Genomic DNA, 27906 nt, shown 5'->3' with positions numbered 1-27906 from the left:
AATCTCCACTTGGTCATGTCTTTATTTCTCCAACATCCCTCATCATCCAACGTTCCTTCTTTAGACCATTGCTCCAGTTCTTGTGCAGAAGCAGACCTCTGCATGTCTAGCACTTCCTGCCTGGTATCATACCAACGGTCAGCCTGTGACTTCACTAGGTACATAGACAAGGTGCTTCGCTGCATTGCAGTTTCATGGGCTGTGTGATCTGCAAAAGCATTGCCTTGTCCTATCTTATCAGTTACTTTCTTGTGTGTGCTATATTTGACAATTGCTATTTTCTTCGGGTATGTCAAGGCAGTCAAAAGAATGTGTACTAATTCTCCATGCATTATTTGCATCCCATGGGATGTAAGAAAGCCTCTTTTCTTCCTGAGTAACCCAAAATCGTGAGCCACTCCAAAAGCATAGCGGCTATCCATATAAATGTTCACAGACAAGTCAGTACTAAGTTCTCACGCTCTTGTCAAAGCTTTTAGCTCAGCTGCCTGAGCTAACTTCTGTGGAATACGAGCTGTATCGTCTGAAGTATTGTAATTGCATGTGCAGCTGATGTTGTGCCATCTGGTAATTTCAAACAAGACCCATCAAACCACAGTTCCCCTTCAACATTTGAAAGGGGTGTATCTTGCAAGTTGACACAACCCTTTGTCTGTTCCTCAGTAAGGAATATACAATCATGAGGCTCTTGTGACTGGGACTGAGTCGCTGGGTATGGCAACAGAGTAGCTGGATTCAGGGTTGAACCTCTTTTCAAGGTATTATGACGGGCCAAAAGTGTCAATTTGTATGCTGTCAACCTAGCACTAGTTAAATGCTGCATTTTAGTTTGGTTCACAAGGGCATCAACTGCATGCAGTACTAACAGATACAGTCTATGTGACAAGACTATCCCTTTACTCTGACGTATGGACACAGCTGCCACTGCGAGAGAACGGAAACACCAAGGTAAGGCAAGAGCAACTAGATCGAGGACTGCTGAAAAAAATGCACAAGGACGCTGCTTGTTACTGTGTGTCTGTACTAAAACTGAAAGTGCACAACCATATCTCTCGTGTACATAGTGTGTAAAAGCCTTAGTGTAGTCTGGAGTGCCTAATACTGGTGCAGAACAGAGAGCTTGATGCAGCTGTTGGAAAACATTCTGGCATTCAGTCGTCCATGGAATGGGAATTGGAGTATCTTTAGTCAGAAAAGTCAACAAAGGTTTAACAATGTGTGAGAAGCTTGGTATCCATTGCCCCTACAAAAAGAAGTAAGACCAATGAATTCACGAACATCTTTCTGAGTACAGGGCACAGGCGTGTCTAAAATAGCTTGAATGCGGTCTGGTGTAAGTGCACGTCCCTCCTTAGACAGGAGGTGACCTAAATAGGTAACCTTCTATCTACTATACTGCAATTTATTCCGAGAAACTTTGTGATGGTGTGATGCAAGAAATGAAAGCAAATGACAGTGTTCCTACTTCACACTGTTCAGGCGTATCAGCTGTCAACAAGATGTCATCGAGATATTGTATGAGAGCCACCCCAGTAGGCATAGAGAAAGAATTAAGCTGTCTTTTCAATGCCTGCCTGTAAATACTAGGACTCTCCATATATACTTGGGGAACTCTACAGAATCTAAAGGATCGATTATTCAAAGTGAAGCCGAACAAATATTGGCTGTCAGGATGAATAGGGAATGAAATTAAAGCATTTTTCAAATCAATCACAGTAAATGTAGTAGCAGTTGGAGGAACCAAGGTAAGGAGTGTTGTGATGTCAGAGACTACCGGGTATTGGGGCTCTACAATCTTGTTAACCTCTCGCAAATAAATAATAAACCTGTAGATTTTAGTATCAGTGTCTTTCTTCAGAATGGGAAGGATAGGGCTCTTGCAAATATTGTAAGGGACGTCTTCCACAACCCCTACTTCAATCAGATCATGAACAATACGTACGAGTGCCTCTTCACCTTCTCGAAAAATTCTATACTGGGGCAATCAAGGTAATGAAGCACCCTCCTTCACCTGAATATGCATTCGTGGAATAACCATTTGTCCCACATCCGCATCTGGTGCAGGCCACAGAGTACTAGGGAGTGATGCCAAAGCAATATCCTCTCTAATAAGACAGGACTTCAGAACCACAGGATAGTTATCATTCAATATAACACACACACCTTCTGGGGGAACAAAGTATCATAGCCCTAATATTATTGAGCACATCAAGACCCACAATATTGTCCGGCTTGTTAGGGGAAAGTAATAATGGACATGATCAGAAAATTGATGAACATGAAATGCAAGTGGCTGTGACAGTGAGCTAAGGGAAGGTGTCCCATCGAAACCTATCGATGTAAAGGTGAAGTCAGACAGAGGAGCCCTTGAGACCAATTGTTTAGACAGTGCACTACGAGTAGCTCCTGTTTCAACCAGAAACCAATCAGTTGAATCCCAAAACATGGCCATGAACATAGGAACTCCTCTGATCTACTGGGATTCCAACTAATTCCTTACCCTATCCTAGGCATTCCTACGCATAAGCAGGTTCTGTTAAATCAGAAGATAAAAAAATCAGACATTTGATATTGGTTTCGTCTATCAAAAGTTTTAGAAGAATTCTTAGTATGCGCAACAGCTTCAAACCTGGCGCTATCATCCATGCCACCTCTACGTCCGGAATACCCCAGGTGGCTTCTCATTTGCCCCCGTCCACGCTGATACTGCTGAGCACGCAATTCTTGACAATTAACAGCCCAATGCCCAATCTTCTTACAATAAGTGCACTGATCAGAAGACAGAGTAGTTTGAGCATAAGAGGGTGTGCTCTGGCAATACGCCACACATCCGCCTCTGCCACCACCTCTATAGGATGGACTATAAGCCTAGGCTAACATAACTTTTGTTTTTAACTCCTTGGCTTTTTTATCCTCATTGCCCTTAGATTCCAATTCCTGACGTTCATAATACTGAGCCATAGTCAAATGAGAGACCGGGGAAGACGTAGTCCATGGACTTTTGCTGGCCTTTAGGCGACTAGCTATTCCTGGCAACATATTTGCAACAAATGTATCGACAAGCAGATGCCTGTCCATGTCATCTGTCAATGACTGACCACTAAAGTCATAGAATACCTCCTCAAAACTTGTAAAAAAGTCAGAGACCGATTCGACTGCTTTTCGCTTACAAGATGCTAACACAGTCCAATCTATCTTTTTAGGAGGAATGAGAGTTTTCAATTTAACTAGTGTAGCCCTTGGAAGATCTAAAATGTCTTGCTGTGGTTTCTGTGCGGGTTCCCTTTCTGCATCGATTCCTTCCAAACATCCCCAAAAGTTGCATGATCATCGACTTTATGAATAGACCTCCACATATCAGGGGGTAGAATAAGCCCAAAAAACATATCAATATCAGATAAAGTCATAGTACAAGAACTAATGGCTCCTTCAAATTCTTAATAAAAAGTGACCGGATTTTTACGCGGGTCAGCAAAGCAGCTTTAAGGGCCATGACGTCCGCCCTATTCCAAGGAGTATGAAACCCAATTATAAATAAAATAACCCTTTGCATCAGTTGAATTTTTATCTTCAGCCGTTCACGCGCCCCTAGGAGGGACATACAAAGGCGCAGCTTCCCACATGGGTTTCCCATGAACCACAATATTCTTATCTGTCAATGGAGCCTCATCCTGCAGCACGGAGGTCTGAACTGCTCAGCTGCAGCAGCTGCCTTTTTCTCCTCCCACAAATGGAGTGCATCAGCTCATAGTTTAACCACGTGTCTAATTAGCTCAGCCACCGGGGAGGGGAGAAAAAGACCATCATGCAATTATTTATAATCGTTTGCTATATCAACAGGCTCTAACTCCGTGGAATGCTTTCTAAATCGTGCAAATACTTCAGTGATAAACATTTCTACAAAATATAACTACTCTCTATCCTGCCATTGTTGGACATTGACTGTAAGATCTGAAGCAGAAATGTTATCACAGGCTGCTTTGCGAGCAGCAGATCTTAGAGCATCTGATCCTAACTGATCCTGATCTAAAGGAGAAGTATCATCATCAGAATTATGGGTAGGAGCAGAGGGAAAAGTATATGGAGGTGAGGAGCGATCTAACAAAATGGATATGGCTGAGATACCCGCCACCCCCTCTCAACACAATCCCCAAGGATGGGAAACCGGAAACCGTTCTGAACTTTTGGAAGACGGGAGGGAGTGACCATCCCGGCCGTATTTATTAAAATATGAAACAAAATTAAAACATTAAAATAACAGTTTCATATTATGTACAATTTCATTACCACATTGCGATGTTTGGCTAACCTTAACATAATCTCTAATACAAAGGTTCTCCTAGCCGAACTAACATCCTACAAAATATTAACTTGCAATTTGAAATTGTACATCCTAACGTTTAAGGGCCAACGGCAAGGTCGTAACCGGTGTCAAGATCCCTAAACCAGAAATATCCCCCTCACTTGTGAGGGGCGACCGCACAGAGGTGTACCTCAAGTGCAACTACCAATTTCCCTTGACTTGACGGGGGCCCCAATAAACTCGACGCCACTTAAAGGTCGTCCGAGGACTCGTGTGAGGTATCTAGAAGGTAGCGTAGACCCCCCCCCAAACCCCACACAACTTACCACATCTGCCGTCGCAGATGTCCTGGCCCCGGGAAATTCCCCAGGAGGGGGCTGTAGCCCCTCCTACCCAGGAAGGGGCCTTGACCGCCTTTCCTTTCCTTTCGGCGGCCCATCCTTAGAAGGGACCGCCTCCCCGTTGAGGGGTCAATGGCCACCTCCCTCGAGCGCTCCCATCCGTAATGGGTGACGCCCACTCATAGGGATCTTCCAATTAGTGCTCACCGATCATGACCTTACCGCCCGACCAAAATAAATACGACAATTCTAAACTAAATGACTAAATTACCTAAAAGACAGTAACAACAACCACTTTATTAAAGCATGCTTACTGATCAAACACTAGAGCAGGATTACTTATTTACAAAACATACCACAAATCGACCATTCTTTATTGCATATTCAAAGTTATCACGATAATAATCCCAACCTACAAACAAAATTAAAGTTACCACATCAAAAAATGTTATTCAAAACCACTTGCTGTCCTCAGGGGCTGGTGGGTGGGTCAAAATTGGCTCTTCGTTCCGTCTCGAGCTCACGTGCAGCGAGGAGGTGCAGCTTCAGAGCACAGGAACAAGAGGATGCTTTCTTGGCTTGTTGCTCCTTTTATCCGTCTTCAGGGCGGGCGTAAACCCGCCCCGGCCTGCCCCAAGGGCGTGGCCGGCCGCATCAGTGTCTAGGCCAGCCCACTCCAGGGCGGGAAAAAGGCGCGCCCCGGCTACGCCGCTTCGGGCATACCAGCCGAGGCTCGCCTCCCGCCCAAGATGGCTTCCCGGGGGGATCGTGGTACTCCACCATACGTTCGGGGGGACCGAATGGTCGCCCCTTTCCATATGGCTGAGATACCCGCCACCCCCTCTCAACACAATCCCCAAGGATGGGAAACCGGAAACCGTTCTGAACTTTTGGAAGACGGGAGGGAGTGACCCTCCCGGCCGTATTTATTAAAATATGAAACAAAATTAAAACATTAAAATAACAGTTTCATATTATGTACAATTTCATTACCACATTGCGATGTTTGGCTAACCTTAACATAATCTCTAATACAAAGGTTCTCCTAGCCGAACTAACATCCTACAAAATATTAACTTGCAATTTGAAATTGTACATCCTAACGTTTAAGGGCCAACGGCAAGGTCGTAACCGGTGTCAAGATCCCTAAACCAGAAATATCCCCCTCACTTGTGAGGGGCGACCGCACAGAGGTGTACCTCAAGTGCAACTACCAATTTCCCTTGACTTGACGGGGGCCCCAATAAACTCGACGCCACTTAAAGGTCGTCTGAGGACTCGTGTGAGGTATCTAGAAGGTAGCGTAGACCCCCCCCCAAACCCCACACAACTTACCACATCTGCCGTCGCAGATGTCCTGGCCCCGGGAAATTCCCCAGGAGGGGGCTGTAGCCCCTCCTACCCAGGAAGGGGCCTTGACCGCCTTTCCTTTCCTTTCGGCGGCCCATCCTTAGAAGGGACCGCCTCCCCGTTGAGGGGCCAATGGCCACCTCCCTCGAGCGCTCCCATCCGTAATGGGTGACGCCCACTCATAGGGATCTTCCAATTAGTGCTCACCGATCATGACCTTACCGCCACAGGCCGGATAGTTGACCGGTTATCCGGACCCCCCACAAAACTCCTACCTAAAGGTCATGTCTTAAAGTCTTTAGCCAAGCTATCAAGTCTCCTATGAGTAACTCGTTCCCCACCCGGGACAAGTGAACACCATCCCCCAAATACATACTGTCACCAGTAATACAACCATGCGAAATAGAATGCAGTGTTTTGGAACGGAACAATCTACTCACTTTGTTATTAATTTTTCTTACTGAATGATTCAGAGCAGAAACAGAAATAGCCCCCCGCCATACTTTTCGTGGGATCATATGGGACCATGCAATCGTGCACCCTGGAACTCTCCTCGCCAACCAACTTACCGTGGAAAGCATCGCCTCAAGAAGAAGTCGTCTACCAGTGGTGACCAAATCATTGCCCCCAAGATGTACTATGACTATAGACGGCGGTGACCTCGTCCGCCCTAGCAAACCCTCGAAAAATGCTTGAAACTGGTCAATACAGAGTCCGCCCCTTCCGTAGAAGGACACACTGTACCCGTATTCCCCAGCCACGTGAATCATGTCACCTGCTATGAATACGTCCGCGGCACGCCTCACGTATGAGTGGCCCACGACCCACACCTCCTCTTTCACAGCCGGTGATGTCTGACCGCTGGCCCGGTGTTGGGTCGACTGCATAGTCCGCCCCGCCTCGTAGGCTTGCGCAACTGAAACCAAACAAAAACAAGAAGCGTGAGTACATCATTACAGCTTCACAACATGTGCAACCGCACATACCTTCTATAACAGTTGGAGGACCAACGCCCCACACGTTTAACTTGTTCGACATTCAGACCCCTGGCTGTAGCCTCTGTAGCAGCCCCTATCCGAAAGGAATGGGTCCCAAACTCGCCCGGGTTCAAGCCCGCAGCGGCAATCGACATCGCAAGCACCCGCTGAAACTGAAACCTCGTCAGTGGGGTGGCGTCAGCGTGTCTCAACAAAGTCCCCCCCCATGATGCCACCCTTTGTGCTAAATACTCCTCTACACAACTCACCGGGCACATGGAGGACCCGGGAATCCTTTGTATAATTATGCAGTCACCCATCGCACCCTGATCGGTCTTGGACCTGACGAACGAGATAGTCATTGTCCCCCCTCTGACCTGAACGTGCTCTCGGCACAGTCCCCCCATCACATCCTGCTTGTTCCTTGCCACTAGTTCGCTTACCCGCATAGCCCCATGGAATGCCAGCGTAAAAGCGGCTCGGAATAACACTGTTTCATACCGGGATGAACACGTTGCAGGGAGTATGGATAATAACAGGGCCAACCTATCCAAACCTATCGGGCGCCTTTCATCTACTCTGCGACCCTCAAGGCGTTGCCACCCACGTAGCGCTTTTTGCACAACAAAAGACGCAGTCGGGTCCTGGATCCCATGAGCCCTTGCCATGAAGGAAATGGCGGCCCGATGCCTCTGGGCCGTAGCCACTGATTTGCCTGCCTGATGTAAAGACAGCAGAAATTTTACTACTAGCTCTTCCTGGCCCCAAAGCTCTCCCCTAGCAGTCCCCAAAAAGGCCCAATAGGCTCGGAACGCCCCTTCATATGCCTTCCTTGTCCGGGGTGCTAAACTCTCTCCCACGAGGTTCTGTAGTTCGGGCCCGAGAGACCAGAGAGCTTCGGGAAAGGGTGCCGCCACCGGGTCCGCTGTGGGCAGAAAACCCCAGAAGGCCTGCATACGAAAACGAGAAAGCGCATCAGCCGCTTGATTCATTACCCCCGGCACATGTCTTGCCCTAAATAACACGTTCAATTGCAAACACAATAACACAATTTCTTTGAGCAATCTCAGCATCCATTTGCATCGTGCTGCCTGGCTATTGATACACTCAACCACGGTCATGTTATCGGACCAAAACACCACAGAGTGATCTCTAAATCCCTCATGCCAAGTTTTCAGGGCCACCAGAATGGGAAAAAGTTCAAGAAAGGCAATGTTACTGGTCAGCCCACACTCATGCCACCATAACGGCCATTTTTGAGCCGACCATTGTGTGCCGAATATGGCACCAAAACCAATGCTCCCAGCCGAATCTGTCCACAGCCCCAGCTCTTCGGAGGACACCGCCGGTTTATTCCAGACAATTCGACCATTGAACTCCGCCAGAAATGCCAACCAAATGCGCATGTCCTGGCGAACCTCAGCCGAGAGCCTCGTGCGATGATGACCCTCCTTCAGGCCGACCATGGCTTGAGCGATCGAGCGGGAGAAGGGGCGGGCCATCGGTATTACTCTTAGGGCAAAATTCAACTGTCCCACCAATTGTTGTAATTGATGTAGCTTAACCTTAGACTCACTTATACACGTTTGCAGGCATGCCCTGAATCTTAACACTTTGTCTCCTGGTAAACGAAAACAACCTTCTTCAGAGTCGAGCTCGATCCCCAGAAACTCGAGGCAAGTCGAGGGACCCACAGTCTTACCTGGTGCCAATGGCACGCCAAACTGATTCATCAAGACACAAAATTCAGTCAAAGCCTGTCCACATGCCGGATCCCCGGCTGCCCCCAGAAACAAAAAGTCATCGAGATAATGCATAACATGTTGAAACCCCGTCTTCTTTGTGAAGACCCATTGCAGGAAACAACTGAACTTTTCAAAATAGGCACAAGATATAGAGCACCCCATTGGCATACACCGATCCATGTAATAGTGACCCTGAAACCTGAAACCAAGGAGACGCTGGTCGTCTGGATGTACCGGGAGCAACCGGAACGCTGACTCGATATCAGATTTTGCCATCAGCGCACCGGGCCCCAGGCGATTCAATATGGCTACGGCCTCATCGAAGGATGCGTACCGCACCGAACACACTTCCGGGTCTATCGCATCGTTTACGGAAAGACCACGTGGGGCTGATAGATTATGTATCAGCCGAAACTCACCCGGGTCCTTCTTGGGGACCACCCCTAAAGGGGAACAAACAAAGTTAGCAACTGGTGGCACATTAAATGGACCGGCGACTCGACCTCGAGTAACCTCTTTCCCGATCTTGTCCTGTACCACTGTCGTATGTTGCAAGACCGATATTTGGTTTTTACATTCCGCTATACCCTGAAACTCCCCCACTGGGATGCGGAAACCATATGAAAACCCGTTCCGCAACACCCCAGCGGAAGCGTGATCCGGGTATTCACTGAGCCAGGGAATCATTGCCATGGCATCAATCGGAGTAGGTAAAGGCGCCCCTCGGACTATTTCAGACCTGTTTGGCGCCTCCTCTACCCCCGTTATCACCCGTTTTGGCTCTGCACATGGACTCAGGATGGGATGCTTGCCCACACCCACCACATTCGTGCCTAAATTTGCAAGACCCCTGGGGCCTCGTACATTTACCCCTGTTAAAGTTCCAACAAATCCCCCTTTTACCTGCGTTGCCGATCGGCCTCGAGTGGTTGTCGCTACTCGTACCTGTTCGAAAGGGCGTCCCAGCATATTGGCGGGAGGATTCACCCACGCTACTCCCTACCAATGGCAACTTCAACATACCAGTATCTTCCATTTTGGACCAAGACACAGAATCATAACAATCCCAAGTTAAGTTTTTATCATGTTCTTTCGCTTTTCTGAAAATATTATCGTAACAGAACCATTGATTGCCCTCGTGTGATACAGAATACCCCATGATCCGTGACTGATAAATCGGCAATTCGGACAGCAATTCGGGCCTACGTTCACCCATGATGGATGTAAAAATCCCCCATGCTCTGCCCCAAGTGCCAATGTTTTCATTTACTTTAAAGGCGGCCATCTTTGCGCGCCAAACACTCGGATGCATGAGCTCCTTCTGGCTCTTAACATGCTCCATCTCATAATGATCGGTAAGCAACGAGAAGATGTTTATATACTCATCTGCCCATATCTTCTCTTTAATAGCCAGAGGGACATGCTGACCCAACTTTTCCCTTCGTGAGGGTGCAGACTCATCCCTCGCAATCGGCAATGGCCGCTTACCTGAACCGGAAGCTGTATCTGCGACTGGACCTGTTCCAGGTGGCTTCTCTACTGCCGCAGCCGCTTCCCTTGTTTCACGCAGTTGCTTCATCAATACCTGCGCGTCGTCAGCCGTGGCGCCCTTGCTACCTTTACCCAACCACGCTGCTAATTGTGCTGCCAGCTCGGGCGGCATATCCTCCCCGGACACGGGGGTGACCACCACGGGAATCGGATTCCGCTCTTCCGGCACCGGAGTCGGTTTTTCAAGTGGGGTACAGGGAACCGGGATGTCTCCCCCAGCTGCTCCCCTTCTGGGCCTCTTGCCTTTTCCTCCCGGAGCTGCTCCTGCCAAAGGACGTTTCGGTCCCCCTTCCTCGTCTTTATCCGCCATTCGCCTCTTTAGGTCGGTCACCTCTTTCATAAGAACACGCAGCATCTGTTCGGTAGTCATTCGCTTTCCCGCTTTCTTGGGCATTCTCCAACAGAGTATCTGTAAAACAAACAAGAAAGATTACAACGCTCAAAATTGGCTCTTCGTTCCGTCTCGAGCTCACGTGCGGCGAGGAGGTGCAGCTTCAGAGCACAGGAACAAGAGGATGCTTTCTTGGCTTGTTGCTCCTTTTATCCGTCTTCAGGGCGGGCGTAAACCCGCCCCGGCCTGCCCCAAGGGCGTGGCCGGCCGCGTCAGTGTCTAGGCCAGCCCACTCCAGGGCGGGAAAAAGGCGCGCCCCGGCTACGCCGCTTCGGGCATACCAGCCGAGGCTCGCCTCCCGCCCAAGATGGCTTCCCGGGGGGATCGTGGTACTCCACCATACGTTCGGGGGGACCGAATGGTCGCCCCTTTCCAATCATCCTGCAGTTTATTAAGTAGAGGGTAAATAAAGGGGGTGCCGGACAAGGTATTGACCATTTACCTATAAACAATGCTCACTATCCTCTCTCTCTTTTATCTCCTTCATTTCTTTATTTTTCAGTTCTAGCGCTTTTGCATGGATATTTTTGCGTTGTTCTTTTTCTACCAAAGCTTGCTCTCTTCTCACTCATTCACGCGCTTCTTTCTCCCACTTTTGTACTCAGTCATACATATCTTGTATACTTTTGCGCTTATGTCACAATATAATGTCCCCTTTGGACAGATTATAAGCAGGCAAAAAAACTTGCATCTATAACACACACTAGTCAGTTCATACTTTCAATTTGAGCAACAATCAAGATGATGTAAAAATAGTCAGAAATTATAAAAGAGTAAACAATTTATTATACCATTAAAAAATTTACAATAAAAGGGATAAACAATATATCCTAATATAATACATGCAGGTAATGATCACAAAGTGGGAACAAAACAACACATTGGTTAAAAACTAGAACGGGATACTGTAGTCTGACTTATGTAAATCAAACTCCAATTTTGTATGAATATCTTTGAATTGGAGACGTTGTATAGTCCAATGATTTAGTGTATCCCAATACACAAGGGCATCGACGCGTTTCGGTTTTGGCAACTTGGTTTACAAGCCAACACCTTCATCAGGATGAAAATGTATACATTCCCACAATATAAGGAAAATCTGCAAGAATATAAAATATACAGTATCAAACATATTATCACTAATATATTGTCACTAACTACTTATTACAACATCATCAAATTGTTACTCCTTTGGAAACACACAATTATACGTTCAACATAGTCATTTACACATTAACCTAATAATTAGACATTGTTGTTCAACAGGAAGAACATACAGAATCATACACATTGGCTTAGACTGCAAGATGATATAGTAATACTACCCAGTTCCAAGCCTAACATGGTAAGCAAAGTTATAGTTAAGCTCATACACATTTGTAAACAAAAATGCGATTATAAGGTAAATCGCCTTATAAATAAGATCGCCTTAAAAGTATAATTTCTTCTCTCATGAGGACCACAAAAATGTGTTTAATATTTTACCTCATTATTATGATACTACCAGGCCTTTCTAGGTCCCTCCAATATTTGATCTCGAGTTAGGTGTTCAATTGACGCACCTCCCACTGCTGCCGCCTGCTTTTTTTGCCTGCTTATAATCTGTCCAAAGGGGACATTATACTGTCTTTTGGAACCCTACCACTTTGGCTTTTGGGGTCCCTCTCTTTAATTAGAGATACTTTTGTGCTTAAACATACATTGTTCCACATACTGAATTTTTCTAAGGTCAAATGACCCATTTATAGGCCATCGCAACTCAGGATCCCTACTAGTGTATTTATTCCATAATGTGCTGTACATTATAGAAGAAATAACATTTTTAATATACAGGTCCCTATTTGGTGTCCCCTCTGGGGGAGTCAGTTGATTCCATTCAAGTTTCATATTTGTACCTCCAAGAAAGCAACACATTCTACAAAGTGTGCTAAGAACAGGCATGCCAAGAATAGTGCAGTATATGCAATATTATATGCAAAGTGGCACTTAACACAATGTGTGTCATTCAAGTTTTAAAAAAGTTAGAGAAAAATCTCATTACCTGTTTATATAAATTGCAATTCATATATATCCAAGCAAGTTCCAAGATATTGGCCAATTATATACAAGAAGTGTCCCATCAAATGACCTTACCAAGCAAGAGTCTCCAGATTTCAAGTGCAAGTTCTAATCGACCAAATGGTCTCTGCACGGACAACACCAGAAGGGATCTCAGTTGAAGACCGGCACCACCTGGAGGGTCAGGTTGAGAGAAGTAGAAAAACACCTTGGCTGTCAAGACACGGACCTCCTCAGGAAGTGATCATCAGCAGTGAGATTCCAATTCTCCGTCGAGCCCACTTCGTCGGGCATCCGAGTCACCGATGAGCCGCACTGGTTGGGCGCCAATTTGTTGAAGTAGACCTCAGCAAGGCCTACCAGTGCTAGGGGTTCGCACTTCTCTGCACACAAGTCCCCAGACCAGTAAATAGGCGTTGGCATGGAAACTGAAATGTAAAGTAAATATTTTACTAAACCTCATGAGGTGGAACTACATTCACACGATACTCTTCGGTAGTGTATGAAGTAGCACAAGGAGTGTGTGGGTATTTTTTACCCACACAGGAGCTCAAAAGGAGGCAGTACAAGTTCACATAGGAAGAGTTACAGATATAGATGGTTATATAGCGAATGCACAGTCAACAAAGAAGGAGGAGCAGCTGTCGGCGAAACAGACGATCAGGAGGGGCGCTCTTGGCGCAACAATGTGCGCTTAGTTGGTGTGCCGGAGAGTATTAGGGGACTGGCACTAGACCTCTTCGTGGAAGAATTTATACAAACACAGCTCTGACCCCATGGACTCTCGAAATTCTTCTCAGTGGAAAGAGCACACAGGGTTCCGGGGGGGCGACCCAGACTGGGGGCTCCCCTGCCGCCGATACTGGCCAGAGTTTTTAACTTCCGCGATAGGGATGTGATCCTTCAGGCAGCCAGGACCCCACCCTTAATATAGACAACTGCACGGTGACACTATACCCGGACTATGCAGCGGCAGTCACGGCCCAAAGACGCAGCTTCACAGAAGTTAAGAAGGAACTCTGCAATCGAGAACTAAAGTATGCAATGCTGTTTCCAGCTAAACTGCGAGTAGAGGCAGAAGGGAAAACTTAGTTTTTTCAATCACCGGGCAAGGCAACAGACTGGCTGGAGGGCTGGACACCGGCAAACAGAAACCACAGGCAGAAGGGACGGAGGAGGAGGTCCTCCCAGCGCTATGAGGTAGAAGAACAAGAAGTGGCGACACGGGGTGCGAGTGGAGAAACGCGACAAGGCAATAATGAAGAATGACGGCGCCGTGGCTTTGATATTTCAAGTATTGAGATAGACTGAGATATTCTCAGTTTACAAGTGCCAAGACACCCCAGGGTATTTGCGCGCTATACAAATCTCCTAAACATAAACAAACATATTAACTTTTAAACTGACAATTGCGGACTTCGCCTCCGCTGGACATGCTCCACAGTTTCTGGGGATCGATCAGCAACTATAGACCAATTGGGGTGCCTTAGTCACACCGGACTGAGATAACGGTAATGTTAAACTGGAAATGTGAGGGAAAGTTACTGTAATTGTAAAGAACAGTTATGGAACATACAGGCTCTGTTGCAGGCTCTAGACAGACGTTAAGCAAGGGCGGGTGGGTGGTGTGGACGGGCTTTTTCCTTCCCTCCAGTTACGAATGTACACTGTTATGGGATTGAAGCACTCTGCTGTGTTGGGGTGGCAGGTAGTTCTAAATCTGCTGGGCAGGGGAGCAGGGAGGGGGGTCGAGACGGGGGGGTCAGTTTGTAAGGGGAAGATTTGTTGGGGATTCATCCCTCGTGTTTGAAAATTTTTTGACAGTGATAACGTAGCATGATGTATCAGATCAGATTGAGACACTCCTTAGCTGTTGGCCGGTAATGGAATATCATGCAGCCACAAGCCAGGGTGGTAGAGACACAGCCTCAATGACTCAGGAGGTCCAGCAATGGGCGCCACAGTTAACAGTGCTTTCCTGGAATGTAAACAGGCTGGGAGACAAAATTAAGCGTGGACTGGTGTTGCAATATATGAGACGGAAGAATCCGGCAGTGGCATTAATTCAGGAGTCACATTTGCAGGGAAGGACGGTTAAGGCCCTAAATAGATGGGGGTTCCACATGGCAGTCCACTCAGCATTTACCTCTGAGTCTAGAGGTGTAAGTATCTTGATAAACAAGCGCTTCCCTATGGTGGTGTCGGAGACTTATAATGACGAGCAGGGACACTTTGCAGCAATTTCGGGCTGAGGGAAAAGTATATGAAGACCAATGGGATGGTAGGCCATATAATGTCGTATCGGTATATATAAATGCAAGATGTGACTCTACGAATGTCATCTACCTGGTTAAATGCCCATGCGGAAAAACGTATGTTGGGAAGACTGAGAGAAAAATAATGACTTGTATCAACGAGCACAAATCCAATATAAGGACCAAAAATGGGAAATCATCCATTGCAGTACTTTTTAATGAGTTTAAACACCAGATATCACAACTGAAATTTCTGGTCTTGGAGAATGTGTTGAAACATGAAGGCAGAGATAATAATAAACTTTTACTCCAAAGAGAGAACTATTGGATATTTAAACTAAGTTCCATGAAGCCTTTGGGATTGAACGATTGTTTGGAATTCAGCTGTTACCTATAATTATGAACTTACTTTGAAGCCCTGTTTGGCATTTTGATGCTAATATTCCCTCTGTTGCTGCTTGTATCACTAATTAATTGACATTAGTCGCTTTCCACACATAACATGACATATATCACTTGATCAAACTCGATATGTGGTTCATACCATTTGTTATCCGCTTCAATTTTTTTCGCCCAGGCATTTTTTATCCGCATAAGCCTGTGTACACATAAAAATTTGCCATTCCAATTTATCCGTTACTTTTTTTTTGCACCATTCAGTCCTATCTCGATGCTTATACCCTATACATCACATGGGTCTGTGTTTTTTATTGACACGGAAATTGCGAACGCGTACCGGCAAACTTTTCCAAAGAATGAAAATGCGTAATGATATGGCGTTGTTACTCTAAGTAAGTGCAGGATAACATCACCAAATGTGAGACGCTTTATGTCCCTTTGGAATCTACACTCGGTAATTTTTTGTTTTGTTTACAGCTTTTAGAGGCTGTTTGTTTTGATGACACGTAAGTGCAACCCTTCCATTTACCTAATGTTTTACACGACACAAACGGGCACATAAACACACTGAACCACATGGTGAAACACTGATCATTGCATTAAATCAGGTTGATATAAGTTGATGAATGTATGTATAAAATGTTCAAACGCTATATCCTTTATCCACAGATAAGCTCCCGGAAGAAGGGCATTCTGCCCGAAATGCATTGGAGCAATTGTGTACAAACTTCATACATGTAATAACGATGCATAATTTGAAAATGGAATGAAATACAATTCTAACATCAAATTAAACCGGTTGAACAAGCTTTTTTTTGAATGGGATAAATATTTTTGGATACAGCCCGACAAATGATTTAATGGAGTCTTCTATCAAGAGCCAAAGGTGTGCCTAATCAAGGGATTCTTCCAACACTTGGAAGCACAGTTCTGACGTATAGGTATATATCCCACCAACACTGCACCAGACCGCATTCACAGACTTGGGGAAGTTCCTGCTTTCTCTCCCTTCCGGGGAGTTGATTATAGGGGGCAGTTATGGATCCCGAGCTAGACAGCCAGCCTCCGAGAGAGACAAGGGGGGCGGCCCACAGATTACAGGACTTTGTGGAGGCGCTTGGGTTATTTGATTTATGGAAGACTAGGTACCCGACCGACAGACAATTCACGTTCCACTCTGGGGCCCATAATAGTCTCTCTAGATTAGATTATATTTTCACATTAGCCACAGGGATGTTGGGTATGACAGACATTAGACACCTCCCAAGGGGCATCTCTGATCACTCCTCAGTCCTCATTACATACACATCCTTCAACCTACAGAATCGGAGGCTCTTCCCCATTAGACCGGGGTACCTCCAGGATGGGGGGATACGGAAAGCCTAACTTCAGGCCACTAAAAACTATTTTGAAGAAAATGAGCATTCAGTTTCCTCGCCATCGGTCCTGTGGGAGGCGTATAAGACGGTGCTACGGGGTCATGCTATATCGGCAATTACTGGTAAAAAGCAGGATCAACAGCAGCATATAGGAGAACTAGAGGAGGCTGTAGCGAGGGCCAAAAGAGCGCATGCGTTAAATACCTCGGAGGAAACGACGCACGCATTGAACCTAGCACAACAGGAGTATAGGGCAAACACACGAGAGGAGGTCTCGGCTAGACTCACAAAAACTCAGCACACCATCTACGGCCAGGGGGATAAGGCAGGTAAATTACTGGCTTGGTTAGGGAAGAAGGAATGTGTGAGTAATTGGATTGCACAGATACGTACAAGAGAAGGCATGCTAGTCCAGGCCCCACAGCAGATCGCGGACGAGCTAGCACGCACACCATTACGAATTGATATACACACCAGTGGCCGAAGCAACGGTGGAAGAAAACTTGGCATTTTTACATGATATACAAACTCGAACCCTTAAGGAGGAAGCAATCTCAACATTGGAGGAAGATATAACGCAGGAAGAAATTGCGCTAGCGGTTAGGGCACCACACACTGGGAAGGCGCTGGGGCCGAATGGCATCCCAATAGAATTTTATAAATTAGGGACTACACAACTAGTGCCACGCCTCCTAGACATGTACAAAGAAAGCTTGGTAGTTGAGGCTCTACCTCTACCTAGGGACCAACGCCTCGCTACAATCGTTGCGATACACAAGACTGGCAGACCAGCGCAGGAGTGTGTGTCATATAGGCCGATTTCTCTGCTAAACGCAGAGGCAAAGATACTAGCTAAAGCCTTAGCAACGAGACTACAACCATATCTATAAGAAATCATTCATCCAGACCAGTCAGGTTTTATGCTACACCGCAACACGGCACTTAATGTGCGGCGGCTGTTCAGTGTAAGGTGCGTTTGTTTAATCGCGATTGTGTTTCAAAATCTTGAATCTACGAAGAGTCTGATTCAAGTTTTTCTTCTTGTCATCGCAGGTGATCGCAAAGCGGCACTTATACGAATAATTTTTAGATTCTCCACCGGCCGGTGGATGAATCATATGCACAAATTGCACAAGGTACGTACGAGTAGTACTATGTTCAAACCCTGAAACAGCGGTTTATAATACTAAAACATTTCTTTTAAAAAATTCTTAACAATTAAGTCTAGTAACTATAGAACCTCACTTACAGATTTCGTGAAGAGAAAAGCCCCGGAAGAGGGAATACCCTTGAGGAGTGAATATTGTCGGCTGACAGATCCTCCTTCCCCCGTCTTAGAAATAGATGCAGGTCTTTGATCCCTACAGGTGAGATAACCACATGGTTACACTCTTACCACCAAACACATTAGAACACACCTAAAATACTAAAAGCCCTTCCTTTCCCCATAGGTTGTCCAGTTGTTCTGTAGTCCTGATGAAGACCCGAGCTGGTTGCGAAAAACAAGCACCGTAAACAGGGTCGAAACGTCGACGTAACATTGCTCATCAGTCCCTACTAAGTTTCAACCACAATTAGAAAATTGCAATAGGGTTGTAACCAATGTATAGTGAACTTTGGACTGGTTTTTAATTGTCATTATGTATGTTTAGTTGTTAATTATAGTAAATGTCACGTTTTTCACTTTCATGCACTTAATCACGTGTAAGCCAATTGTTTGTTTTCGTCTTAGGAAGATTTTTGTTTAGGACAACCTTCTAAGTATATGTATATCAGTGTCGTCTGTACAACTAATGATTTATAAAATAATGAAATATATAGGATTAAATCCCAAAAATGGTGTGTTTGCTTAGTTTTTAATTGGATATTTGTAATTTCGAAGCAATACTGCAAATATCATCTGTCATAAGGACAAACAAAGCAATTTTTCTTCCCAACAGAACCATTGTTGCATATATATGTTCAGTGTGATGGAGAGTAGAGAGACTTTTGGTGAAGATGCAGCTATACTCTCCTTAGATGCGCGTATGGCGTTGACCTGGTGGAATGGCCCTTCCTTTTTGCGGTTCTGCAGCATCTGGGCTTCGGCCCCAACTTCTGTAAATGGGTCGGATTATTATATACGCAACCACTGGCGAGGGTGGTGGTCAACGGCTGTCTCTCCAGAGAATTCCCATTAGGTAGAGGGACGAGATAAGGATGTCGGTTATCACCCCTACTTTTTGCAATAGTTTTGGAGCCGCTCGCGGCATGGGTCAGACAGGACTTCACGATAAGGGGTATACGTTGGGCAATCGGTTGGGAAGACCGAATTTCGTTATATGCAGATGACATCCTGCTATACCTTACTTCCCCAGCACGGTCTATTAATTGTCTGCTGGACATTTGCCCCGCATATGGCCGAGTGTCTGGATACATGATAAATTGGGATAAATCGCTATTATATGTCCTGCGGGGCTTGCCGCCTCGGTTACCGAGGGGGTGCTCACTACAAGTAGTCACGGATGGCTTCGAATATCTAGGAATATTTATAACGCATGACCGGCACAATTCATGGATAGAAACTTGATACAGCCGCTGATGCGACTCAGACAGGATGTCAAACACTGGCGAACACTGCCTCTTACACTTCTTGGTCGTGCGGCGCTTTTTAAAGATTGTGGCGCTGCCGCGATTCTTATATGCTTTGCAGAACACCCCGTACCCGGTCCCATCTAAGTATCTCGGGGCTATAGAAGCAGAGATAACTACTCTATTATGGGTTGGGAGGGCGCCCCGCATTGCTATGAAGAAATTAAGCAGGGGTCGGTATGATGGTAGAATTGCTCTGCCAGACATCAGAGCATATTATTGGGCCTCGCACCTTGTCCCGATCAACCAGTGGCTGCATGTCCCCCAAGAGGAGCCAGCATTCAGGCTTGACAGACATCTTCTGGAGCCGGCAGGTATCATGGATCCCCTATACAATAAGAGATGGAAGCACTCGATTACCGGACCAACACTTCACATGATACACATTTGGTTTATGGCTCAGCGCGCATTGGGATGGGAAGGGGTGGTTACCTTAGCAACGCTGTTATGGGATACGAAAAAACTCGGGAGGCTGGGCAATTCCAAGGGATTCAGGAAGCGGGACACTATAGGGATTTCGTCGGTAGGGGATTTGTGGCAGAAAGGGGAGGTAGTTCCTCTCACACACCTGCAGACCACCTATGACCTAACTGAAACTGAACGATTTTGCTATATGCAGATTAGACATGTCTTGCAATCAGTCCTACAGCCAGGCGCGACCCCAGAGGAGTCCTCGCCGTTAGAGGATAGGCTCTTGACCAATCATCTTCAAAAAAAGGCGATCTCAATGACGTATAAAAAAATAATCAATAACAGACCTGACCCCACAGGAACAGTCAAGGCTGCATGGGAAAAGGAGGTGGGAGACATTGATGAGGCGGATTGGCGAGAGGCACTCGCCTCCCCGAAAGAGGCAGCAATTCCGTCAAGGTTACGTCTTGTACAACTCACAATTCTACATCGCACATACTACACAAGAGTGCTATTATATAAAATCGGAAGGGCAGACACACCGCAATGTTTGAGAGGGTGTGGGGAGCCGGGGACCTTTTTTCACACTATATGGACCTGCCCCACAATAGAAAGATACTGGATGGCAGTGATGAGGACGCTCTCCCAGGTTACGGGAATCACGGTACTGCCAGGGCTGAGGTACTGCTTGTTAAATATCTGGGAACCAACAGATTTAAATACGACGGTGCAGGGGTGGGTGACCCTGGGGGTAACAATGGCGAAACAAAACATAGCGATGGGGATCTGGGGCTAGTCCTGCCCTAACCCAGTGGTGTGCAGACATGGACCTGGCGATGGTTGCGGAAAAGTCTGTTTTTATATACCAGGGAGGTCGCCAAAAAGTGGGAACGGGTATGGGGGAGCTGGAACTCCTACCGAGGTGATATCTGCGAGCCACCGCTCCCTGTGAATTACGACTCAGATGAGAGTAGTTAAATGGTTTTGTGTTAAATGATATGTCCACCACACAAGAGAAGAGGAGGGGCTCTGGACTAAAACTGCTTGGAGGTGGGTCTCTCCAATTGCAGGAATGAATGTATATATGCATAATAATGTGATCTGTATCTATATCATGCCAATATTACTGTACGGAAATTGCTTTATTTCTTCAATAAAAAACGTTTATAAAAAAAAAAAAGACGGAGGAGCCAACAATTGCTGACTTGAGTAAAGACATCCTGACAGTAACAAACCTAAGCTAGTGCATGGGCAGCTACAGACTCTTCAGAGCATGTGCAGAGTAGCAGAGGCTAAGAATAACCAGTTCTTGAGCAAAGCACAAAGGCAAGCGACAGCGAAGAAGGAAAGAGCACATGGCTAGACAAGATGGCTGCCGAAAACAAGATGGCTTCAGCTAAATGCTAACCGCGATCTCTGCCTAATTTTCACAGTACGCCGCAGCCGTCAGCGTGCCCCAGAGCTAGGAGAAATGTAGGGCGTGTCCTCTACTGCCGATTGGCAGCATGGAGGACTAGAGCAGTGGCTGGTCAGACACTGCAAAGTGTGCAAGTCAGTTTGGCCCGCTGTCTTATGATGGCCAGCCTGACATGCTCACTTTGCAACTCTTAAACCCAGCTGTGTTAGACAGCTGGGAGGAGAACAAGCACAGGTCTCCAGGGCCTGAACGAGCATACAGCCAGCCTGCTCCGTACAATCCAGGCGCTACTTTCATGCTAGTTAAAAGCATAAAAGCAGTCTCTGGGTTTCTTAGGGAAGTAGGCTCTGTGACTCATGCTCGGAGCCACAGGAAGCAGCACAGGTAAGTAGAATTTATTTTTATTTAAAATGTTAGTGTAATGCAAGCCAGTAATTTAGTATGTGTATATTTTTCATGCTTGTTTTATTTTTGTCTTTTGCAAAGCAGTGGGGAACTTCACTTGCCCCATCACTTTCATATGTTATCATCTGCCCCAGGATAGACATTGACCCTATATAACAGCATGTATGTATATTCCACCGATAGGGTTGAGTTTCTATGTTTATAAATCACAGCTTTGGGGGCGTTAGGTTGCAAATTCACCTGCAAATGACCACAAGCATTAGTGAAGACCTTCTTCCTACATCTGTGAATGTTTGCCATCTTGCTACATCTGTGAATGTTTACCAATGATTTGCAGTTTCCCGCCCTGGGATATGTAGAGATTTAGCCATCATGGCAGCAAAGAAGTGTTTGCATGTTGGGAATGTGTAACATTCCAAAAGTCAATGAAAGTATAAGGAAAAATAAAAGCAAAAACATTACGTAAAAATGCAAATACCTTTCAAGGAGGACATAGATCAGATACGAGCTACGGGCCTTACCCATGGTGGTTGAGTTCATCTCCATCTGGTGTCCTGCGGTCTGTCCAACTATGGATGTGCAAATTGAACCATGTTCAGCTGTTTCCTCACTTGACTCAGTTTAGAGAGGGTAATCAGTCACACGCTTCTCAGAAATGGCATTTGCTGCAAAGAAACGCTCGTAATACAGGTTCCAGCAATTTAATTATTGAAACTGAGGAGCACAGAGGGACACAGCTCCCATTAGATTGTCCTTCCTGAAATGACCACCTAATATCCTACCAAATCAAATACACACATTCCATGAATGCTACCTAGCCTAGTATTCCATGTAACCAACCAACACAATACTTCCACCTTCAAAAAAGAAAGAAAGAAAGAAAGAAAGGATGAAAGAAAGAAAGGATGAAAGGAAGAAAGGAAGAAAGATACATCACTAAACAACAATCTTGTCGCATATAAAAATAAGTAACAACTAATCACCCACCTAAATGTAAAGAATACATAACAAGCTAATGTCTAAAAAGATTGCATACAGAACTACATGGCAATATAATGAGTGCATCTATTCATTGTTGACAATATAATCTTTCGACCAACCTAGAAACTTCTTTTTCGTTAAAGAGCTTAGATCAAGGTTTAGGTCCACCAAATGTCCTCAATTTGCACCTTCAACATCCAAATCATTTCTTTCTTTATTTATTTGTCAGATTTGTATAGCGCATAGCTGCTCCAGCGACAGGGTGTCCCAACGTGACCAAAGACCCTAAACAGGAACCCTGGGAAGAAAAATGGAAAGTTAAACAGGGAAAAGCCAGGTCTTTATGGCTTTTCGGAAAGCCAGGTGGTTCTGGATTGCTCTGATGGAAACAGGAAGCGAATTCCAGAGCTTCGCCGCCAAGCTGCGAAAGGAACGGCCCCCAGCTCTAGCTTTCAAAATGCGCAGCATGCAAACCAACGCTTGATCGGCTGATCTGAGAGGATGTTGTGGCACATAAAACTCTAACAGGTTGGCCAACCCCAGAGGTGCCTGTAGCGTCAAGATCTTATGCGACACACAGAGAGACTTAAATTGGATGCGCTTCTCAACAGGCAGCCAATGAAGGTTCCGGAGCACATGAGAAACAGAACAAGATTTCGGGACGGCCAACAGAATGCGAGCTGCTGCATTCGGCACTCTCTGCAGACGCTTAATACTGGCCTTGTTAGCGCCCAAGTAAAGGGAATTGCCATTGTCCAGTCTGGATAGAATTGACGCCTGGACAATGGTTTGACGCACGTTTCGGGGAAAGAAACCCAGCAATGGTTTCAAGCCTCACAAAAGTCCAAAGCACGTCCCTGCCACAACTTTTGATTGGGTGTCGAAAGTCAGGCCACTATCAAACCACACTTCCAAGTTTTTCACAGCATCCTTGGGCAGGGGGGCTGGTTTGAGGCGATTCGGCCAACACTGCTCGGACCACAAATCCTGATCCTTCCCAAACAGTAAGATCTTGGACTTACTGGCGTTCAACTGCAAGCACTGAACTTGTCCAGATTGGTACAATATTTCTGAGAGAAGGCGATCACCAATTGGATATCGTCAGCATGCGACACCAGTGACAAGTCCCTTTCTTTGGCAACTGCATCCAAAGGGCGGACATAGATGTTGAACAATAAGGGGCTCAAGACTGAGCCCTGCGGCACCCCCTGATGCAAAGCAAACTCCTGCGAGTGAAAAGGAAGAATGGAGACTTGGAAAGACCTCCCCTCCAAAAAAAACCGAAACCTATTCAGAGCTGCATCCCTGATGCCAATTTCCACTTGGTGAGTTTACATTGACTGACTCATCCACATTCAAACTTGTCTCTTCCAAAACACTTGAAGTATTTCCATTGGGTGACACATCTAGTCTAACAATCCTTTCTACACTCTTATCCATCACAGAGTCATTCAAAGCAGCCTCTTTTGGTGTAGTTCTTAATAATATATAGGATCTGCGTGCTTAATTAACATAAACTAAGGGATTGGTGTCCAGGGTGATTCCAGACACCACCAAAGGATATGTTAGCCTTTAGACCAGCTAGCTCACAGTGCCACCATAAGCCCCCTAAATCTGCCAAGGAGCAATTAGTTTCTGGCAACTATCGAACATGACCACCCTTGATCCTTCGGGGATCCTGAAAACAGTACAGTACATTTTACTCAGTCAATCATGGTTATTAGGTCTCAGAGAGATGCACAGAATAAACGATGGGGACGTTTTCAATAAATATTTATTGAACCAGCATTATTCTAGTATAAAACATTTTGCTATGACAATCATTAGACAGAAACAGATATATAGGATTACAAGAACTGACAGAGTAAATAAAAGGTAGAATCATACCATGGAGCTAAAACAGTAAATATATGCAGGCATGTCGATACATGGCAGTAATCATACATACTCCTACAATGCAAACCCCTATTTAAGTGTACCTATGTGTCTATTCAATAATTTATTGGATACTGCTGTATTCCCAGAGTCCTGGAAAAAAGCTACCGTAGTCCCATTACTAAAAAAAAGCAGGCAGGGACATTCATAATCCGGCAAACTACCGACCTATTTCACAACCCCCATACCTATCCAAAGTAACGGAAAAGCTGGTAATTAAACAGCTGTCCTATTACCTTCAATCCAACGAGCTCTTGGATCCCTCCCAAATTGGCTTTAGGGCAACCAAAAGCATGGAAGCTACCCTGTTAGGAGTCTTGGACAATATCAGATTCCTAATTGACCAGGGCAAGGCCGCCATCCTGATCCTATTGGACCTGTCGGCAGTCTTCGACATGGTATTGCATGATTTATTGCTGAGCACCCTACACGAAAAGTGTATACACTCCAAGGCCCTCCAGTGGTTCTGCTCCTTCCTAAGTAACAGATCACAAACAGTTCAAATGGGACCTTTCACCTCCACCCCAAAAACCATTACCTATGGTGTCCCACAAGGAGCTTCGCTGAGCCCTACCATTTGTTGGAAAGAAATTGAACACCATTATCACACACAATAAATGCAGGAATGCCCTAAAACATGAAGGTGTCATCCAAAAATTCTATTACAGAATCGATATCAGCTTTATCAACCACTTTCCCAAACAGCCAACATGAACATAAATCAATTAAAACACTAAGGGCCCGATGTAGGTCGCCAATTACCGGTCGGTAATGGCCGATTTCGGCCATTACCGACCGGTATTTGGGATTTGACATGTATGTAGGCTTAATTTACAGAATCGGTATATTTACCGATTCAGTAAATTTACTGAGTCTGTAAAATACCGAATCAGTAAATTTACCGAATCGGTAAATACAGATGTAGGTGGCACTGAAAACAGTGCCACAGGCCATTACCGATTCGTTATTTACCATGTAATAGTATCACATGGTAAATAACGAATTCCAGTGTACATGCACATCTGTGCATGTACACCTGTGCCATGTGTGTCACATGGCACACAAGGCAAAATCAGGGGTGCAACAGGGTGTCAATGTGACACCCTGTCACCCTTGCAAAATTGGTAATTTTACCGAATTGGTATTTACCGATTCGGTAATTGACATTGATTCCTATGGGCCTGTAGGCCCATAGGAATCAATGGCATTACCAAATTGGTAAATACCGATTCGGTAATTATTGAATCATACAGATTCGGTCAAATTTACCGAATGTTTACCTACATCTAATTTACCGAATCTAGAATACCGAATCGGTAAAATTCGGTATTCTAGAGTCGGTAAATCAGATTTACCTACATCTGGGCCTAAGATACTTTGGTGGATCACCTATATTGCCCATAATGTCAATTAGACTAAGGGATGAGGCGAGTTTCCGCCTCAAACCAGATGCACAGCATTGTGACGCCGACATGGCTCCAAATTCAACTTTTTAACCATCAATTCATCCATCTTTTCAAATTTTCTCCATATTTTAACTCCTGTTTTCTGTTATGCTAATTCGCTGTTCCACTTGTAGGGTACATTCAGCTATTTCCCAAATTTCTCATGCAAAACTGTGCCCATCCGAGCCTTTAGTTAAAGCACGACCGATGCCAAGGTTCGTTCCAGACAGTGTTTATTTAAAGCCAATGCATTTCGGGCGGGGTACGGCCTTCGTCAGGGGACACTATAAAGTAACAAGAAACATCATAATATTACACAATTGAATGTTTATATAACGTTTATAAGCTACAATGTGAGACCTAAGTTAATAATACATATAATATTCTCTCATAATTATCCCGTTTGTTTAGTGCCAACCAGTAACTAGATGATTTCGAAAGACAAATTACTGCATTCACTAAGTACACAATGATACTACTAACCAGTTTTCCTACATGACTATAAACATAATCACTGCTGGACCTCCCGCTCCACTCACATCTTTCAGGACACTACATGCGCAAAACATTTTATTTTGGAAAACCCCGATGTTACAGTTTCTGAACCCACTGTATCTCTCATGATGCAACTCTGCTCAACCTTCCCAACTTCTCACCCTGAAATACCTTATCCCCTTCCATGATCTGCTTGCAACTTCCCATCATGCTCAAACATTTCTGATGATATGCATACTGCAATTCCCCTCCCTTGTTGGTGTCAATATCATTCACGAGTAAATCATATTAGGATTAAAAGTACTAAACCATCTAATCTGTTTTTATGCAAACGCCTTCTTTAGTCTAACCCTCTCTCTCGTACCTGCTGTAACGGTTAAAACTGCTTCACTCCTCCGTCTCACATAGTGCGTCTCACTTTCATTATATTTTTTTACACTTTTAAACATACTGGTCTGTCCTCCTCTTGCCTGATTGGTGCTGCGGTCAAGCTTTTCCCGCCGTGCTTATGTCAATTGTCACGGTCTCCCATGGATCACTAGGGATAAATCCATCACTCATAGAAGGACACAATGTATGCAATGACGTATCTACAGAGGAGCATGCACCATACTCTCTCACAACTCCTTCTGCAGTAATGTTCATCCTAGGCCACCAAAATAATTTCTTCAGAACAGATTTGAGTCTGACAGTGGCAGAATGTCCTTCATGATACAATTCCACAATCATTCCATGTGACAAGATGCCATCATTAACAATTCTAAACTCTCTTCCCAATTAATCAAATGGCATGTGTAAAGTGCAGCAATGTCACCCCTAAGAATTTCTGGCCATTGTTTCTGCATCAAAGAGCCAGATTTTGAGCCTCTTTCTGAAGTTTGCCAGTGAGGTGGCTGTATGGTGCTGGAGGGAGTGGTTGTTCTGGGTCTTGGCAGCCATGTAGGAGAAGGATGGCCACCACTTTGGCTGTGATGGATGCAGGGGGTGTGTGAGAGGGCATGTGAGGAGGAGTGTAGGTGTCTAGATGGTTGGTGGAAGCTCAGTCGCTGGGAAGATAGGCAGGTCCAAGGTCCTGGAGGGCTTTGTAGGAGTGCGTGAGGACCTTGAAATGGCATCTCTTCTGGATGGGGAGCAAGTGAAGGTCTCTTAGATGGAGGCGATGTGGGTTCGTTTGGGGAGATCTAGGAAGAGTCTGGCTGTAGTCTTCTGTATGGTTTGTAGTCTTCTGAGGAGCCAGGTAGAGATGCCGGTGTAGAGGGCATTGCTGTAGTCAAGGCAGCTGGTGACGAGGGCCTGAATGGCGCTCTTTCTGGTGTTGGTAGGGATCCATCTGAAGATTCTGTGAAGCATGCAAAGTGTGTGAAAGCAGGAGGAGGCAACTGCGTTGACTTGGCTTTTCACGGTCAGTTGGCTGTCCAGATTGATGCAGAGGTTGCA

Source organism: Lissotriton vulgaris, chromosome 2_1, assembly GCF_964263255.1.
Source record: "Lissotriton vulgaris chromosome 2_1, aLisVul1.2, whole genome shotgun sequence".
In the NCBI taxonomy this organism is placed as follows: Eukaryota; Metazoa; Chordata; class Amphibia; order Caudata; family Salamandridae; genus Lissotriton; species Lissotriton vulgaris.
Note: the sequence above shows the minus strand (reverse complement) of the source record.